The following is an 18924-nucleotide window of genomic DNA, read 5'->3' as shown; positions in this document are numbered from 1 at the left end:
TTTTAAGTGCAAAAATAAAGCAAAATGAAAAGCATAATTTGAAGCTATTGCCAAAATTCAGGGTAGAATGTCACTAGGGTAGATGTTTTTGTTTGTTTCTTTTTTCTTCTTCTTCTTTTTTTTTTTTTTTTTGGTGTTAATTTGTTTTTGAGAGAGAGAGAATGCCCACATGACGGGCAGAGAGAGAGGGAGACATAGGATGTGAAGAGGTTCTACGCTATCATTGCAGAGCTCAATGTGAGACTTGAACCCACCAACTGAACTCAGATTCATCACCTGAGAAGAAGTGGAAAGCTTAATAGGCTGAGCCACCCAGAAGCCCGGCTAGGAAAGATGTTTTAACTCATTTCTTGCTTATGAGGCTTTGAACACAAAAGAGTAGTCTCTTATGTATGCATATGTTGGAGGTATATGATGTGGAGGGGATAACTTACCTGGGAATTAGGCTGAAAAGTTAATATATAAGTTAAAAAAAAAAAACACCTCATAGAGTGAAATCTGTTTTTGAAAATTGCTTAAATAGCCAATCATTAGAACCTGAGACCTTGGATACTCAGAAGTAGTGGATTATCTTTTTTTTTTTGGGGGGGGGCTTTGCTTTTAGACTGAGGATTATATTTCCTTAGGATAGTAGAGGCCAAGTTGCTGGGATAAATAAAGAGATAGATGGATGAAAGAGAGAGAGAGAGAAAGGTATCTTGGTTTATATGTTTCTATACCTTGGGTTTTCCAAGTATGTAGAAGGAAATTAATGTAAATTAATTGTAAAATTAGTCATTCCACTGTATCCATAATGCACACTAAGTATAACTATGCATAACTTATTCTAAATCTCTTCTTTCTTTCCAAACTCTCTTTTCTGATATTCTATTCAGTTTGGTTGAAACTAACTCACTCTGTATCTCATCCCTACTACCTTTTTAACATTAACATTTAACTCAGGCTTGGCCAATTAAGGTGTTCCATTTCCTTTCCATAATGATGGGTTTAGAACGGGCATAGAACCTACATGGGATCACCATGAGTCATGCTCATGATTTTACTAAAGCCTTCAAGAGAGAGGAATTTTCACTCTTACATTAATCTACAGTGTTAATGGTGTTCCTTTCTTCCTAATGTGATTACTTTCTTTGCTGCATTTACACATACTGTTCCCCTGGAAAGGAGAGGGTATGACATATAAGAAATTCATCAGAGAAAGAAAGGGGAGGGGTGCCTGGGTGGCTCAGCCAGTTAAGCATCTGACTCCCGATTTCCTCTCAGGTCATGATCTCCACTTTGCAAGCAGGCTAGTGAGAGCCCCACATCAAGCTCCACACTGATGCTGTGGAGCCTGCTTGGGATTCTCTCTGTCCTTCTCTGCCCTTCCCACTCTCTCTCAAAAATGAACATTATAAAAATAAAATTAAATTAAAATTAAAAAATAAAAATATGAAATTTGAGGGGAAAATCCAAAACAGGGAAGGCTTATATCCTGTGTCCTATTTAGAGTTGGTGGAAGAGTCTGATTCACACAGTGCTTAGAACCAACGCTGGAATAGGATGGCACAAGAAGTAGCACAATGGAAGAGCATCACTGGTAAACATGGAGCTGACCCCGGACTGCACGTGTTTACACCCCCAGCCTCTGCATAATGCGGAGTAAACTACGGTGAGTGAGACAGCCAACAGCCTTGGGAATTGAGAGAGCCAAGAGCCTTGGTCAAGCAAACAAGGGACATGCCAAGGCCTGTGAAGATAGTGTGCAGATCACCACCACTCTCGGTAAGGCTTCATGAGCTTTCCCTATAACCAGTCACATTTAGGGTAAGAGAAAATAGAAGGGCCAATTTCTGAGTTGAGAGAAATGTTTGAATCTCAAATTTGATTGCATGTTTTCTAAAACATCTTGAAATGCTCTAAAATAGACTAGTGTAAAGTGGCAGAGACTGTGTTTTGTTTTGTTTTTTTATTGAATATAGTTGACACACAATGTGAACATTAGTTTCAGGTGTACAACATAGTGATTTAACATCCCTATACATTATGCTATGCTCACCACAAGTGTAGCTACCATCTGTCGCCATACAACACTCTTGTGATATCACTGACTAGAGACTGTATCATGTTTAATAGGTGTGTGTAGGGTGGGAGGAAGTGCCCACCTTTAGCATTAATGGCAACTTCTGAAAACTAGAGTAGTTATACATGCAGCATACTTTTATTTCTTTGCATCTCTGAGAGTATGTAATGTCTATCTCCACAGATATAGCCTAGGATGTTAGTGACTTTCTTTGCTATCATGTAGGAATATTGCCTGAGAATGAAGACCACAGAATAGAAAAATGATCAAGGGATGGAGAAAACAAACTGAATTCCGGTGACATCTTTGTCATACTGAGGGTATATCTGCCATTGGACTGCTCACATTCATGAAATAATACATTCATTTTTTGCCCCAAGCAAGTGTGAATTATATTGCAACTTATGATAAAGGCAGTGTAACTCTTCACTAGCTGGGTAACCTCAGCACGTTATTTATCTTTTTGAGACTCAGTTTTCTTATCTGTGGAAACACCTCACAATATTTTTAACATGATAATTTAAACAAGATAATTGATGCAAATAACTTACCGCATTACCTCACTTGATTTATAGTGGTTTTATTATTATAATGATTCCAAGACACATTTTCTAAAAGGTATAACATCCCTTGTGTTTTTCTGCCAAATACACATAACTTTTAGAAATATCTACTGTTTATTTTTCTTCTGTAAAACTGGTTGATAAAAATCCAACGAAAATGCTATTTTCTTCCATGTTTTAGGTCAACAAAACATCTGGTTACCATTCCTGGGATGATCCTTCTTGGCTAAAAAGGACATTCTTGCTCTCTTGAGACCTCAGTGTTTGTCCATATCACTGAAATCTGAAGTGCAGAAAAAAACAGTTTAAAATATTTTTTTGGCTTCTCACTGCAGTAAAACGTAATTTGGCTGAAATAATGAGATTCAATTGCTCATAAGCTTAAACAATGACAGTTGGGTGGCATTTGTTGTCAAGTCTCCTGTTTCAGAGGCAAGCTTTGCTATTGACTCATTTTGATATATTTTCCAGAGATTAAGAATTTGGGAAAGGGGGCCAAGAAGAAAATTACCAAAGTGCTGCACTGAATTCTTATGAAGTGCAAGCTCTTGTACGCTAAATTCTGATTTCCTTTTCAAGTGCTTCTCAACCTTAATTTACTGACACCAGCTATCAAATATTTTTTGTATCATTTCTTCTCCAGTTATCCAGGTCCTAGACTCAAATATTTTGATCGGCATAAATTCCAATTAAGTCTGATTATGTTTCTTTGGAAGAGTTAATTAAATTATTCCTTTTAGTGTTCTGGAAGGCAAATGCCAAGCCATGTGGGTTGCAAATGACCTTTAGAACACTTAAAGATTTGCATGCATGTGACACATGGTTTACTGACATTCCCCATTCCTGCTCTCTTTGAAACAGAGAAAGAGCAAGTAGATTTCACTTGAGTGACACTTCTCAGTGAGGAAAGAGCATTTTCATCATCTCTAGTCTCTATCTCTCTCTCTATATATATATATTTTTAAGTTTTATTTATTTATTTTGAAAGAGAGAGAGCATGAGCAGGGGAGGGGAAGGGGGGGTAGAAGGAAAATCCCAAGCAGGCTCCATGCTGTCAACAAAAAGCCCAATGTGGGGCTCAAACTCAGGAACCGTGAGACCACGACCTGAGCAGAAATGAAGAGTTGGACACTTAACTGACTGAGCCACCCAGGCACCCCCCCCCCCGTTTCTATATTTTTTAATGTCCTGATAATCTTGTCACTTAACAGCCGTTCTTCTGTTTGTCACATTTTGTAACTTTATAACCATTCTGCTTTTAAAGGCAGAATTGGGAATCCTTTCTGTAGCATCTTTCTAGGGAAAAACAAAACAAAACAAAAGCTGTAAATTTGGGCAGGTAAATAGGGATGAAGAACCAAATAATTATTTATGGTAGACAAACTAGGTAGACTCTGCTTTGGTTTCTTATTGATGCTTATGGGCATCAATGTGGAAATGTTGGTTAGTGGTAGGTAAGATTCTACTTTAGGAAAATGCTGGCCTTTGTAGGCAAAAGAACTGAACATGCTTCCAGGGAGGTGGAGAGAGTGAGCACCATCCTTTCTACCCACTTCCATGGTCACTGTGACTCCTGATGTTGGCCCTTGCAGACCTCTGCCAAAGCAAAGTTTAATTGTCTTTCCCTTTAGTCTCTCAGATTTCAACTCCTTTCTGAGTGAAAGCTGATTAGTATCACCAGTTAATTCTTTCTGATAAAGTAAAATATATATTTTTATACAGATAATAATAGATGCTAATAATCTGCCTACTCTTCAAAGTAGAATAAATTTTATCTTTTCAACTTAACCTTCTTTGACTACTCAGTATACAGTAATCATTCTCCCTCTGTGGACCAGAGGCTTATTGTAAGGCTTATTATGTTCCATCTTTCTTACATGCCACTTCATATTGTTACTTAATATTTTTGTGAATGAAATATGCTATGTCACTATTTTTTTAATCAAATCAGAACTTACACCTTCAAATGATTATTGTCCCTTGAGCTATTATACAATTATTTTAATGATGCTACTTTAGCTCAGAGGCTGTTTGGACTCTTGTTTTGAAACTTTCTTCAAAGCCTGTAGCACTTTTTAAAGACCTCGATAGTGGTAAATCTTCATCTCTTGCAGATGGATCTAATTTTGGGAAATAGCTAAAAGTAATTCAGAGCCAAGTTTAGTCAATAAAACGCATAATCAAACTGGGTAACATAGTTTTGGTTAAAAACAATACTTGATTATAACCTACCTAAAGAGATGTTACACTGACATTGAGAGGGATTCCTAAACAGATGTCTGAATGACCTATGGCAGTTTTCTTTAAATAGTTGGCCAGTCTTTGATGGTGAGGAGACCCACTTTGGACACTCAGAAACTATAACGTAAGCATCTCATTTATAGATGAGAAAACTGAGACTGAAGGAGGTGGACTCATTTGTCGGAATTCATAAGAGGAAGAAAAACAATGTCTGACAACTGCAATAATCCAATAATGGAATAAGGTGTCTTTGGAGGTGATAAATGATCACTTCTGGGTGTATTGATCAAATCAGAAGGATAGGTTATACATATGGCAATTAATTCAAGCAGGGTTTTTTTTTTTTTAAGGTTTATTTGAGAGAGATCACAAGCTGGGGAGGGACAGAGGAGGGAGGACAGAGGATCTGAGGCAGGTTCCATGCTGACAGCAGCGAGCCTGATGCTCAAACTCAGGTCATGATGCAAGATCATGACCTGATCCGAAGTTGGATGCTTAACTGAGTGAGACACCAAGGTGCCCCAAGTCAGGCAAGTTCTTTTTTTCTTTTCTTTTCTTCTCTTTCTTTCTTTTTTTAATAACTAATGGAAATGTTAAGACTGGTTGGGATGGAATTTGAAAAGCTCCAAAACCATCTCTATATACAAATCATGGAGCTGGTGTCTAGCTCCAAGAGTCATCTTTTTTTTTTTTTTTTAAGAGTCGTCTTGAGTGTAGAAAAATCTCTTTTGAACTTTTCAAACCTCAACTTAAGAAAGAACCCTAGAGTTTATTTGGCTCAACTACTCACCTGGGGATTGATCTGCTGCAATATTGATAATATTTGTATTTTTTCTATTTTAAACTTTCTAGGGATGAACAACTAAAATATTGAGACATTTAAATACATCTCCATTTATAAAAATTTTCTTTATTACATTACACTCAAATTATTATATTGTCCAGGTATTGTTCCTACTTCTGACTGCTGTCTAACCATGAGGTACATTTAGAATAAATCTAATCACCCTTCTATGTATTTGCAGAAAATCATCAAAAACTCCCTAAGCCTTCTTAAAGTTGAATACTCTATTAGCCAAATATCCTTCATATTAAGTAATTTCAAAACCTTATTCCCATATGAGTGGCTATTAAAATTTGAAATTCTTTGGGGAATTTAATACATGAAAATTGTTATGGCCTTCCTCAGGGCAAAAACAAACAAAAACAAAAACAAAAACAAAAAACAGTTTCTCCATTTGTCTCCTGAAATATGCAGACTGTAAAAGGAGCTTGGCTACCCTGAGTGAAACTGGACTGGATTTTCCTTAAATGGGGATTGTATCCTCTATCAATGCAGAACATTCCAAAATAACCTAAAGAATTGGAATCTTTTTGAGATTTTCTCCTCATGTTTCAGGGTTTTGTGTTTCAGTCATATTGAAGGCCAACCAAATCCTGACTCTGGCCTCTATTTTGTAATATTTTCTTTGGATTTGTAGTGTTGCCTTTCCCAAACACTATATTATTTTCAAAAGGCTTCATAATTCTAAAAATCTTTCACTTGCAATTTCATTTGATTCCCCTACCTAACAAAGTCAAGTGATAATATCTTTTCTTTATGGGTAAACTATCTATGAGTTGGGAAAATGGAGGCCAGTTATCAAGGGCTTCCACACAATAAATTGTGTATTATTATACATGTGGTTTAGTAGACACTACTTAAAAAAAGGAAGGCCAAAGGTATAGCAGATTTAAATCAAAGAGGCATTGTAAGCATATTTTTACCTTCTTGTTCTCAGAACTTGGTTTTGATACTGCATGGGGAATCTGGGAATGAGATAAAGTTCTGCAGAACCTGATTTGAAAAAGCTTTTCTAATAATGTCTTAGGGGGCTCCTGGGTGGCTCAGTTGGTTAAGCTTCTGACTTCAGCTCAGGTCACGATCTCACGGCTTGTGAATCCAAGCCCCACGTTGGGCTCTGTGCTGACAGCTCAGAGCCTGGAACCTATTTCGGATTCTGTGGCTCCCTCTCTCTCTTTCTGCCCCTCCCCTACTGTTGCTCTCTCTGTCTTCCTCTCTCTTTCTCTCTCAAAAATAAACTAATGCTTTAGCTGTATTAGTAGGATAGCTCTTTTTATTGTTAATTGCTCTGAATTGTACAGTTTTCTTTACATCAAACCAACCTATAGAAAGTTACTTAGCCTTTCTGGACTGCTATTATCTCACCCCCAAGAGACAATTTGAGAATTAGTGCTATTTCAGCTTTTATGTTCATGAATTGATGCTGTGTCATCTGCAGTTGACTGTCTGGAAATAATTTTTTCAAAGGCACAACTTTTCATTTTTCTACAAAGTTGTTTCTAAATTTATTGACAGATTTGGAGAATAAATCTTTACACGAAGTGGCCTGAAAAGATATCACTAGACCCCAGGCTCAAATTCCTATGCTTTCACTGAATATTGTATGTTTGCTATGTTCCAGATACTATTCCAGAGCCTGAACATATGTCAGCGAAGTAGATACACAAGAGCTACATGCATGGTGGAGCTTACATTGCTATGGGTGAGATTGTGGAATACATTGTAGGAATCAGTGATATTTGCTCTGATGTAAACAAAAGAGCATCATGTATACTTTTTTACTGGGGAGCAAAAAGATGCCTCTGAAAAATGACATTTAAACTGAGACATGAATGATACAAAAGAGTAGCAATATAAAGGTCTGGGAGAAATACAGATAAATATGTCACACTTAAAAAATGCAAAGGGTTAAAGGAAGACGTTGTTTAACCTATTTTATTTATTGTCTTAATGACTTTCATCTGCCTATTGCCTTATTAGCTCTCTATGTATTTATTTCTAAGAACACGAATAAGAAGAGAAGGAAGGAAGTAGCCATGTCTGGTCATGCATGCTGAAATTTCATATTCAACTATTAAAAAATGCTTTATTTCTGATGACACTGGTATCACCTCTCTCAAGAGAAATAGGTTCCACATAATACTTAGCTAAAAAAAAAATATTTCATTTTCTTTCTCTGTTCTTTTAGAGACCCCATTTCCATGAATATCCCCAGCATTTAACAAAACCATACAGTATATATTGCCCTTGCTATCTCTTGGCAATTCCATTATTGATGATTTCACCAAATTCTGTAATTGCAATCTGTTATGATGGCTAATCATATGTGTCAAGTTGGATGACAGGGCCCGGATATGTGGCCAAATATTATTCTCGATGTTTCTCTGAGGGTACTTTTATATTAGATTTATATTTAAATCCATGGACTTTGAGTAAAGCAGATTGCCCTCCATAATGTAATGTAGGTGGGTCTCATCCAATCAGCTGAAGGCCAGATCAACCCTTACCAGGAGGAAATTCTGTAACAGAGTACTTTTGGACTTCGTCTGCAACACTGACTCTTCCTGGTGCTACAGCAGACTGCCTTGGGACTCAAATTGCAACTTTTCTTGAATGTTCAGCCAGATAGCCTCCCCCATCAGATTTTAGACTCAGCAGGCCTCTACAGTTAGGTAAGCCAATTCCATAAATAATGAATAAATCTTCTTGATTCTGTTTTTCTGGAAAACCCTGACTAATACAGTGCCACTCTAACTATAGTGCTCAGCCCAGGCATCCTCTCAAGAACAGAACCTCTTATCCTCATCTGTTCTTCTTATTGACTCAAGGAAATCCACATTTGCACAGATTATAATAAAAGTTAATGCTTGATATGAATCTTAATGTGTTACCATTCTTGACAGCATTTTATTATGAAGTTCTTGGCGGGAAGGGCTAAGCCCTATAGTAAAGCCATACAGCAACGACAGGCCTGATGAGCCCTATGCTCCAAGGTGTTTGTCTTTGTCTGTTTGTTTTAAATATTCTTAGTTTTTTCTTTAGAGCAGCTGTAGGTTCACAGTAATATTGAGCAGAAAGATACAGAGTCTCCCATATACTTCCCACCCCCACACATGCATAGCCTCTCCCACTATCAACAGCACTCACCAGAGTGGTGTGTTTGTTACAATTGATACATTGACACATCATTATCACCCAAAGACCATGGTTTCCATTAAGGTTCATCTTGGTGTTGTACATTCTCTGGTTTGGGATAAATGTGTAATAATATGTATCCACCATTATAGTATCACGTAGGATAATTTCACGGCCCTAAAATTCCTCCACATCCTCTTTATTCACTTCTCCCTCTCTGCCAACCCCTGTCAAACGTTGATCTTTTTTACTTTTTCCTTTTACATTTTAAATTTTGCCTTTTCCAGAATGTCATATAGTTGGATTCACACCGTATGTAGCCTTTTCAGATTGCCTTCTATTACTTAGCAATATGCACCTGAAATCTCTCTGTGCTTTTTCATGGCTGGTAGCTCATTTCCTTTTAGCACTGAATAATATTCCATTGTCTGAATGTGTCCTAGCTTATTTTTATTTATCCATTGCTTACTGAAGGACATCTTGGTGGCCTCCAACTTTCAGCTGTTATGACTAAAGCTGCTATAAACATCTGTGTGAAAGCTTAATGTGAACATAAGTTTTCAACTTTGGGAGGGTAAATACTAAGAAGCATGATTGCTAGTAGCATGTAGTAAGAGTATACTTAGTTCTGTATGAAGCTGCCAGACCATCTTGCAAAGTGGTTGTAACATTTCGCATTCCCAACAGCGAGAACTGAGAGTTCCTGCTGCATCACATCCTTGCCAGCATTTAGTGTTGTCAATGTTCTTAATTTTTACCATTCTAACAGGTGTAGTGGTATGTCATTGTTGATTTCATTTCCATTTTCCCGGTGATAAATGATGTGGACCACCTTTTTATATCCTCATTTGCCAATTGTATATCTTCTTTGGTAAAATGTCTGTTAATGTCTGTCCAATTTTTAATAGAGTTGTTTGTTTTCTTATTATTGAGTTTTTAGAGTTTTTGTATGTGTTATCCAATATATGTTTATGGTGGGTAATACATATTATCCTTTATCAGATATGTCTTATGCAAATATTTTTTTAAGTTTATTTATTTATTTTGAGAGAGAGAGAGAGAGTCAAAGTGGACAGGAGAGGCAGAGAAAGAGAGAAAGAGAGAGAGAGGGAGAGAATCCTAAGCAGGCTCCACATGTCAGTGCAGAGCTCAATGCCGGACTCAAACTCACAAACTGCGAGATCATGTCCCATTAAGAATGGGACGCTTAACTGACTGAGCCACCCAGGTGCCCTATCTTTTGCAAATATTTCACCAATTTAGTGTCTTGAATGTTTGATGCCACATAATGTCAGTCCTTCAATTTTGTTGTTCTTCAATATTGTGTTGGCCAAGGTCTGTCTTTAAATCATACTTTATAGGCCAATGCCTATAAAACTGAAGCCAGCCTGACTATAGCATCTTGATGCATGAAACAGAAAAGCTACTAATAAAAGTACAGTGCCCTTCAAATTTTAAGGCAATGACTTATGTTTTAAGTGAGATTTAACGGTATATAAATCTCAGTGCATATTTAAAGGCTGAGAATACTGGTCTATGTTCCTTTTCTAGATGACTACATGGCTTAAGTCAATGGGTAAAGAGGTGTTTCTGTAGAAAGGGGAGGGAAGGTGAGGGAAGGTACCTGCTGATATCTCAAGGAACAGAGATTCATACAAGATGAACAACTTGTTCAAGGTAACTCAGCTAATGTAATGTCAGAGCCAAAGCTCAAATGTTCCACCATTCCTTATTCTTTACTATGTCATAGGAAGCTCTGGACATCTACTGAGTAGGCAATCCACTTAATGTATGGTTAATCAGAAAGTTCTTTTTTTTTTTTTTTAAGGACTTACACTCACAGGGAAGAACAGAATGCAATCCATGTTCTTTCCAGACTAGCAGACACATGCAAGTCTTTCCTGGCATGCATCAAGAACTCTGTAGCTTTGGATGGTTAATAGTGCCCAATGGTTTTTGACACGCAGTTCCCCAAGACTGACCTCACCTACTTATAGTCACTTCTACAATCAATCTTCACTGATCCCCCAGCACTATCCATTCCTTCCACACACAAGTTTTGAAAATGGTTAAGTGGAGAAAAGGTTTTAAGTGGAAACATTGCTTATGTGAATCCTATTTGTTTCCTTAAGGATAAGTGTTGGATGTGAGATTGCATAATGATTCAGAATCTAGCAAATGGGCTTAACTGAGCAGAGAAGGTATTTTTATCCCGAGAGAGGTAAAAATAAAGATAAAAATGCAAGCTGAACTCTGGGGAAAACTCTCTCCAGCTACATACCAATCTGTGATACTGAGTCACAAATATGTAGAACGAAAAATGATTTTCCAGACTGGCCCAATTAGTTCATGGTAATGGTTGGTACCAGATGTGAAATACATATAATGTGCTAGTCACTGTGGTAATTTTTATATAATTATCTCATTTAGTCCTCACAAAAACTCTAAGAAATTAGAATTATCCCTTTATTTGTCTTAATACCACTTCCCAGCTTCCTGCTAATTATCACTTTCCTTTGGCTGCTGATATAGATTTCTTACTTGAACGCCCAGTTCCCCCATAATGCCTGACACATGATAGGCACTCCAAAAATATTTAACAAGTAGATAAATGGGTTGCTAACATTTGAACTTGGTGGTATCAAATTATTTAGTGAATTATTAGAGGAGATGGTCAAATATTTGGTTTGGTGGACAAAAATGCAGAATCTCTTCTGGGATCAAAATTTGCCAAGGGTCTCAAAACACAGGACTGCCCCAAACACTCTATCTTTCTGGAGTATCAACCTCTCATGGTTGAGACATTCAAAGATACAATTTAGGCTCTAGGGAAAGTCCAGTCCTAATAAACCCTGATATGGATGGAAGGTAGGTGCTTTATACTGTTTTAAAAAAATTGACTAAATGCCTCCTCTATGCTCTGCCTCTGTTAGGTACTGTAAGAAGTATTAGAGAAGAGATGGCATGGGGCTGGCATTTTAAAAGTTTACAGGGGCACCTGGGTGGCTCAGTCTGTTAAACGTCCAACTCTTGATTTAAGCTTAGTTCGTGATCTCACTGTTCATGAGTTGGTTCCCTGCTTGGGATTCTCTCTCTCTCTTCCTCTCTCTGCTCCTTCTGTGCTCATGCTCTCTGTCTCTCAAAATAGATAAATAAACTTGAAAAACAAATGAAGAGTTTACAAATAATTTGGAAGATCAGGTTTATACACTTAAGACTATGACATCAGTTCTAATGTAAGACAGTACAAAAATGTGTCAAATATATTTTGTAATTAAGAAATGTTCCTGAAACATATCAAGATTATCAATCCAAATTTTACCCCATCATTCAAGCCCTTGAGGCTTATCTAGTTAATCAAGCTGTTTTGAAATAACTTTATTTAATAAAAGATCTTTGCACTGTGATGTTCACATTCAATACTTCACCTCTAGATGAATGAACAAAAAAAATCATATGATTAAGTTTCAAATTAGTAACATGACTTAGAGTGTTTAAAAATAAAACTGAAGAGATTATGACATCAAAAAATAAACTATTGTACCAAGGGCAAAAGTTTAACTTTCCCTTGAAAACTCTTTGAAATGAAATGACTGTTCATGAAGAATCCATGTTTAACTCATGGCTTTTTATGTTCCCTGGGACACATAAATTCCTTTTTGGATGCTTAATTTAATAGCATAAATTTCTGAAATTGACCTATGTGTGGCACCTTCGACCAACCTTCAAAACTGTGTTAAAAACTGAGCTTTTGTGCTTTGGTATGCTTCTGAAATCAAGCTCTTTGGTTAGACTCTGAAGTCGAGTGCACCACAGAGATTTTGTGAATTCTCCTGAGCTTTTCTTTTCAAACTCGAAATGGCAAGTCACATCATATTTCATGAATGTTATGAACTAACATTTATTGAGATTCTAGTGTACTTTACACATCATAACTAAGGGATTGCAAAAAAAAATGATATGATTGGTAACCTTTGAGAAGCCCACATTGATGGACATCAGCCAAACAGTTTACAATACAGGGCAGTAAGTGCTCTGATAGAGATATTGACAATGGGTCATGAGAATCCAGAAGATAGAATGACTCAATGTCAGAAGGGATATGTTAAATCTCAAAAAATATGTAGAAGCTTATTATGATGACTTTCTACCCCACTCGTTCTCTTTAGGAGTGTTTCAACATACTCAGTGAAATAGAAGTTCAAAAGATTTTCAGGTAGTCAACACAAATATATTATATGCGCATTGCATATTCACTATGTACCAGGTACTGGGCCAGGTTTCAAGGGTAAAGAGTTTCAAGAAAAATGATGTCATTGCCCTCTTCAACCTAATAACATATGTAAGATGGTTAAGTACACATTATTTAACCAGAAGTGTGATGATTGTTTAAAAAAAAAAAAAAAGGAGTAATAGAGTGAACCTAAATTAGTCTAGAACATCAGTAAACTCCTCTTATAAATTGCAGGAGATGATAATTGAGCTGGGTACTGAAGCTGAATAGGAATCGCCTTGGTGATAGTCAGGTTGGTAAGGAAGAAAGTAAGGGAGTGGTAGTGGGAGAGCCTAGTGGAGAAGATCATTCCAAAAAGAGAGAGTAAACTTGAAGAAGAAGATGATACAATGCCTCACTAACTCTTAGCATGTATTTGTCTTAATTGTCATTTATCCAGTCACATTGTCTCTGCTCTTCAAAATATTCTACCTCAAAGATGGGTACTGATTTAGATAGATGGGCAAGGAAGGTACAGTGAAGTTATTTACCCATCAACCCCACAGATGTTAAATAGAAGCTATATGAAAGAAGTGGTATGTGTTCACATGATATGTGAGAGACACATGTTGGTGTCCCACCCAGAGATATTTTCCCAATGACACAGAGTGTCCCCATAGAATCAGTCCTAGATGTGGGGCATGGAAAGGCATATTACAAAAGGTCAATTCTACTAACTGACTAATGAAGAAAAACAGGTAGCTTGGATAAACTGACTTTCACAAGACCTATTCAGTCTCAAAGCAGAGCTCTACCAGCCCTATTTCTTATACTTTTAATTGTGTGCACCTACTATACAATATAACTTGTTGAGATTTAGAAGTGTTACATAGCTGCACTGTTCAAGGTGGTCACCACCAGCCACAACTGGTCATTAAGTATTTAAAATGTGACTGATGTGACTGAGGACAAACTTTTAAATTTTCTTAAAACTTTGATCTAAATGTAAATAGCCAAAAGTGGCTGGTGGCTATTATTTTGGATACTGCAGCCCTAGAACATTCATCTTATTTAAAATAATTTTAAAATAAATAGGGCACCTGGGTGGCTTAGGCAGTTAAGTGCCCCACTCTCAATTTCGGGTCAGGTCATGATCTCATGGTTTGTGAGTTCGAGCCCGACGTCGGGCTCTGTGCTCACTGTGCGGAGCCTGCTTGGGATCCTCTGTCTCCCTCTTTCTGGCCCTCTCCCACTCGTGCGCTCTCTCAAAAGTAAATAAACGTTAAACACTTTTTAAAAAAACTAATAAAATAGGAGAGTTATTTCTATTTTAGAGTAAGTGAAGAAAAAACATTCACTCAAAGACAATTATAAGACTGAAGGGAAACAGAAACCACGCAAAGATGGCTACACATGTTCATATTATTTTTAGGTCATGTCAACAGAGACCATAAGTATAGCCATTACGGCAAGTAATTTTAGCCACATCAACAGTGAATTTCAATCACAGTATTTAATTGACATATGACAGACAGTATATATATTTAAACTGTTGATTCTTTTAAACATATGTGTACATCTATGAAACCATCACCACAATCGAGATGAGAAACGTATGCATCACTTTAAAGTTTCCTGATGTCTCTTTGTATTCTCTCCCATCTGCCAGTCTTCATTTCTCCTTCATTTCTCCACCCCATCCCCTCAACACCTAAATGGCTACCTCTCTGTTTTCTGTGGCTATAGATTGGTTGGAATTTTCCAGAATCTTAATTAAATGGACACATACAGAAGGTCCTCTTTCTTGTCTGGTTTCTTTCACTCAGAATAATTATTTTGAGATTCACTCATGTTTCTGCATGTCATGATAGTTTATTCTCTTTATTAATTTATAGTTGCCCACTGTATGGACGTATCACAATTTGTTTATTTACCAAATGAACATTTGGGCTATTCCTGGCTCTTGGCTATGAAAACTCAAACTGCTGTGAACATTTGTATACAGGTCTTTGCAAAGATGTATCTATTTCCTTTTGTTATTGTATCAGTCTTTGCTTTCTAGATTTTGAAACTTTTAATTAACTGTGTAAATGTTTATATTTGCTGTTTTCTCTTAATTGGTTGACTCCTTTATTATGAAATAACTCTCTTTATATTAGATAATGACTACCTTTAACCTGGTGCATGTCCATCCATCCTTTTACTTCTAACATGTTTGTGTCATTATAGTTACACTAGGTCTCTTGTAGGTGGCATATAGTTTTGTGTAGCTTGTTAGTCGGGCTATCAGTCTCTTTTAATTGGGATGTTCAGACTATTTCTATTTACGAGATTATTGATATGGTTGGGTATAGCTTTACTATTTTGCTATCTATTTTCACCCGGCCTATCTGGTTTTTGTCCACTTTTCCTCTTTTTCTGCAGTTGTCTGCAATAAGTGAAAGTTTGTTTATGATTCTATTTTATGTCTTTTGTGTCTTATTAACTATAATTCTGTTACTTTAGTGGTTGTTCAGTTTAAGATCGCTTACCTTAAAATACTCTTCCTTCTAGTGATATTATAGCATATGACAAAAATATTTCATGGGGTGCCTGGGTGGCTCAATTGGTTGAGGGTCCAACTCAATTGATTTTGGCTCAGGTCATGATCTCATGGTTTGTAGGATCGAGCCCCACATCAGACTCCGAGCTGATAGTACAGAGCCTGCTTGGGATTCTTTCCTCCCCTCTCTCTCTGTCGCTTCCCTGCTCATGCTTTCTCACTCTCTCTCAAAATAAATAAATAAACATCTTTAAACTATTTCAATTATATAATCTCATATCTATCTTGTGGACTTTAAATTAGTTTTGTCATATGTATGACTTTTATGTATGCTTTTATTCTATAGCATATTATTGGTATTCTTGCCTTAACAGAGTCCAACATATTTAAGGAGATGCAAACAATAAGAAGTATTTCTATGTATCCAATGAATTATAATTTCTAGTCTTCTGTATGTTTTTTTCTTTGTGCAGCGCTAGATTTTTCTTCTGTATATGAGGCTTCCTTTAATGTTTATTGTAGTACAGGTATGCTGGTGATGAGTTCTCTCAGCTTTGTATAACTGCAAAAGTCTATTTCGCTGTCATTTATGAAGGGTGTTTTCACCAGGTAAAGATTTCTAGATTGAGTCTTTTTGCTTTTAATATTTTAAAGATGTTATTCTTCTGTCTTCTCTTTTGCATTGGTTCCAAAATGAAGTTCACTGTTTTCATGGTTCTCTTGTTCAAATCATCCCCATCCCCCTTTTCAGCTACTTCTAAGACTTTTCTCTTAATTAATGGTTTTGAGCAATGTGGTTATGATGTGACTTGCTAGTTTTCTTCAATTTGGGGGATTTGGGGTTTGTTGAAACTCTTGGATTGTGGGTTTTTGGTTTTATCAGATTTGGAATATATATGACCATTATTTCTCCAAGTATTTGTTTCTTTTTGACTCCTTAAGGGATTCTAATTGTAGCTCACTTATTCCCCACTTCTTTTTTCTCATGGTTGTCTCTCTTTCGGTTTCATTATTTCATTTTGGAAAGTTTCTATTGCAATGAGTTTAAACTATCTTCTGCAGTGTTTAATCTGCCATTAACATCATTTAATATATTTTTCCTAGTGGATTTTGTAATTTGCATTTCTACAAGATCCTGGTAGATTGTGTCTGTATCTTTCGTGTCTGTTTAACATGCTGTGTATTTCATCCTGCCCCTTAAACATATGAGATACAATTGTAACTGTTTTAGTGTCCTGTTCTACTGCTTCCAGCATTTGTGTAATTTCTGGGTCAGATTTCCTTGCTTGGTCATATACTAGATGACACGGGAGACAAAGGCATAAAGAAATGACAGATAAAATTAAATTTCCTTATAAAGTGCAGACCATTGACCAATACTTGAGGCAAGCAGAGTAAACATTTTTCTAGGAACTCCCTACTGTGTTAATGTTAATGCTTTGCCGGAGGGAAGAATGACCTTATCTTGACAATAGCTAGGCCTCCAGGATCCAGTGAGTCTTCTTTAGCATATGAAAATCTCCTTGGAAACTTCCTCTGGACTTTACCTCCTCCAACTCCATAGTATATAACCAGTCTCTCCTCATGGACCCGGGCAGCTCTTTCTGCCCACCAGTCCTGTCCCTGTACTTTAATAAAACCACCTTTTTGCATCAGAGACTTCTTCAAGAATTCTTTCTTGATTGTTGACTCCGGACCCCACACCATCACCCCAAAACCTCATCACCAGACAGTGTAGACTTTAACTAGGTGGGTGCTGAATATTTTTGTGTCCTATATTCCTATAAATATTACTGAGTATTGTTCTAGGATTTAGTTAAGTCACTTGGAAACATTTTGATCCTTGCAACTCTTTCTATAAAGTTTTGTTTGGTAAGACAAAGTCATTTGGTCTAGAGTTCATTTTTATTTACTACAGAGGCAAAGCCCTTCTCTACCTGATGCCTGGCAAATTATTATAAGGAATTTCACTGACTGTTGAGTACAAACTATGACCAGCCTGTATGAACTCTATGTGTTGTTCCCTCTAATCCTTTGGAGTAGTTTTTCCCAGCTTTGGGCAGTTTCTTCACATTCGTGTGTTGATAGGCATCCAGCTGAACACTCTGGTGGTGGTTTCCTCTGCAGAGCCCCAGAATTGCCTCACTGTGTAGTTCTCACCCCTCAAATAATTTGCCCTGCAAACTTTAGCCACCTAGATTTCCGGGACTTCTGGCTCATTTCCTGCACTCAAGAAGTTCACTCAGCTCCCCAAGTCCCACTGCCTGTGCTGCAGCTTGAAAATTCTCTCCCAGCAGGAGGCAGGGGGCAGTCAAAGGGCTCATGTCTCTTTATTCTTATATATACTCTTAACATGCTCTCCGCCACAAGTTAATGCTCAGCATCTTGAGAAACATTGTTTCATATACTTTCTATATATTTAAGTTGCCTCAGGTGGAAAGGGAAACCTAGTTGCAATTACTCTATCTTAGCTAGATGGGAGAGCATGCAGATCACACCATTTTTGACATGATTTCTTGATAACTCTCACACAACTTAGCTGACAAATAAAATTAACAGAATATTTATTTGGTTTGCCAGTAAGTTGTGGTTGCCCTTGATTTGTTAAAGTAATTCTTGGGAATCTACTAGACAATGAGACTGGTGTCTGTTGATAAAAAGCTTTCTTTTTTTCCTCCCTCCCGTTCTTTCTCCATCTCCTCCTCTTCTTTCCTTCTTTCCTTTTTTCCTTCCTTCCTTCCTTCCTTCCTTCCTTCCTTCCTTCCTTCCTTCCTTCCTTCCTTCCTTCCTTCCTTCTTTGACAAAACTGTAACATAAGGTCAATGGTAAAAACAAAATTAAATGAATGGCTAATGTTGTATTATCCAACTTAAAAAATACTTTTAATGTTCTAGGAAAATGAAAACAATTGTCAGAGAGGTAAACATTTTAGAGATGAAGGAGAACTATGATATGGAGAGTTTAGACTGTAAGAGGTCTTGGGAAGTGGGAAATATGGACATGTATGCCATAGCGTGAACGATAGACTTCAATATTGTTAGGTACACAGAAACTTGGAACTTGATCTACATTATTAAAAAAATCCATAGTATAGTGAAGTACTTTGGAAGTGGATTTACCCCCTGCCTTTCACTTTCCCCAAGTCACAAGTTCTTACAGTATATAGATAGAATCCAAAAAAGAGTTTATTAAATTATTTCTGATTTGTGTTGGGAACTCTTTTCAAACATAAAATATCTCCAAATAATGACTCCCCTGTTCTTTATTATAACAGTGCCTTGAAAGGTAAGAATGGGGATTGGCTCTTTGTTTTTGCGAAGGCTA

General features: G+C 36.9%; 1 long non-coding RNA gene across 1 annotated transcript in view; it reads left to right on the top strand.

Annotated features, from left to right (window-relative positions):
• Positions 1–1501: 1501 nt before the first annotated feature.
• LOC120227046 overlaps positions 1502–18924 on the top strand; it is a 29026-nt gene continuing 11603 nt past the window's right edge. The window contains exon 1 of the long non-coding RNA XR_005527158.1: positions 1502–1764. This is a non-coding gene — a long non-coding RNA (uncharacterized LOC120227046). The remainder of the gene's footprint in view (positions 1765–18924) is intronic.

The sequence above is a fragment of the Hyaena hyaena genome, unplaced genomic scaffold (genome assembly GCF_003009895.1).
Source record: "Hyaena hyaena isolate Hyena2069 unplaced genomic scaffold, ASM300989v1 scaffold_1970, whole genome shotgun sequence".
Lineage (NCBI taxonomy): Eukaryota > Metazoa > Chordata > Mammalia > Carnivora > Hyaenidae > Hyaena > Hyaena hyaena.
This window is presented reverse-complemented; position numbering and strand designations above follow the sequence as displayed.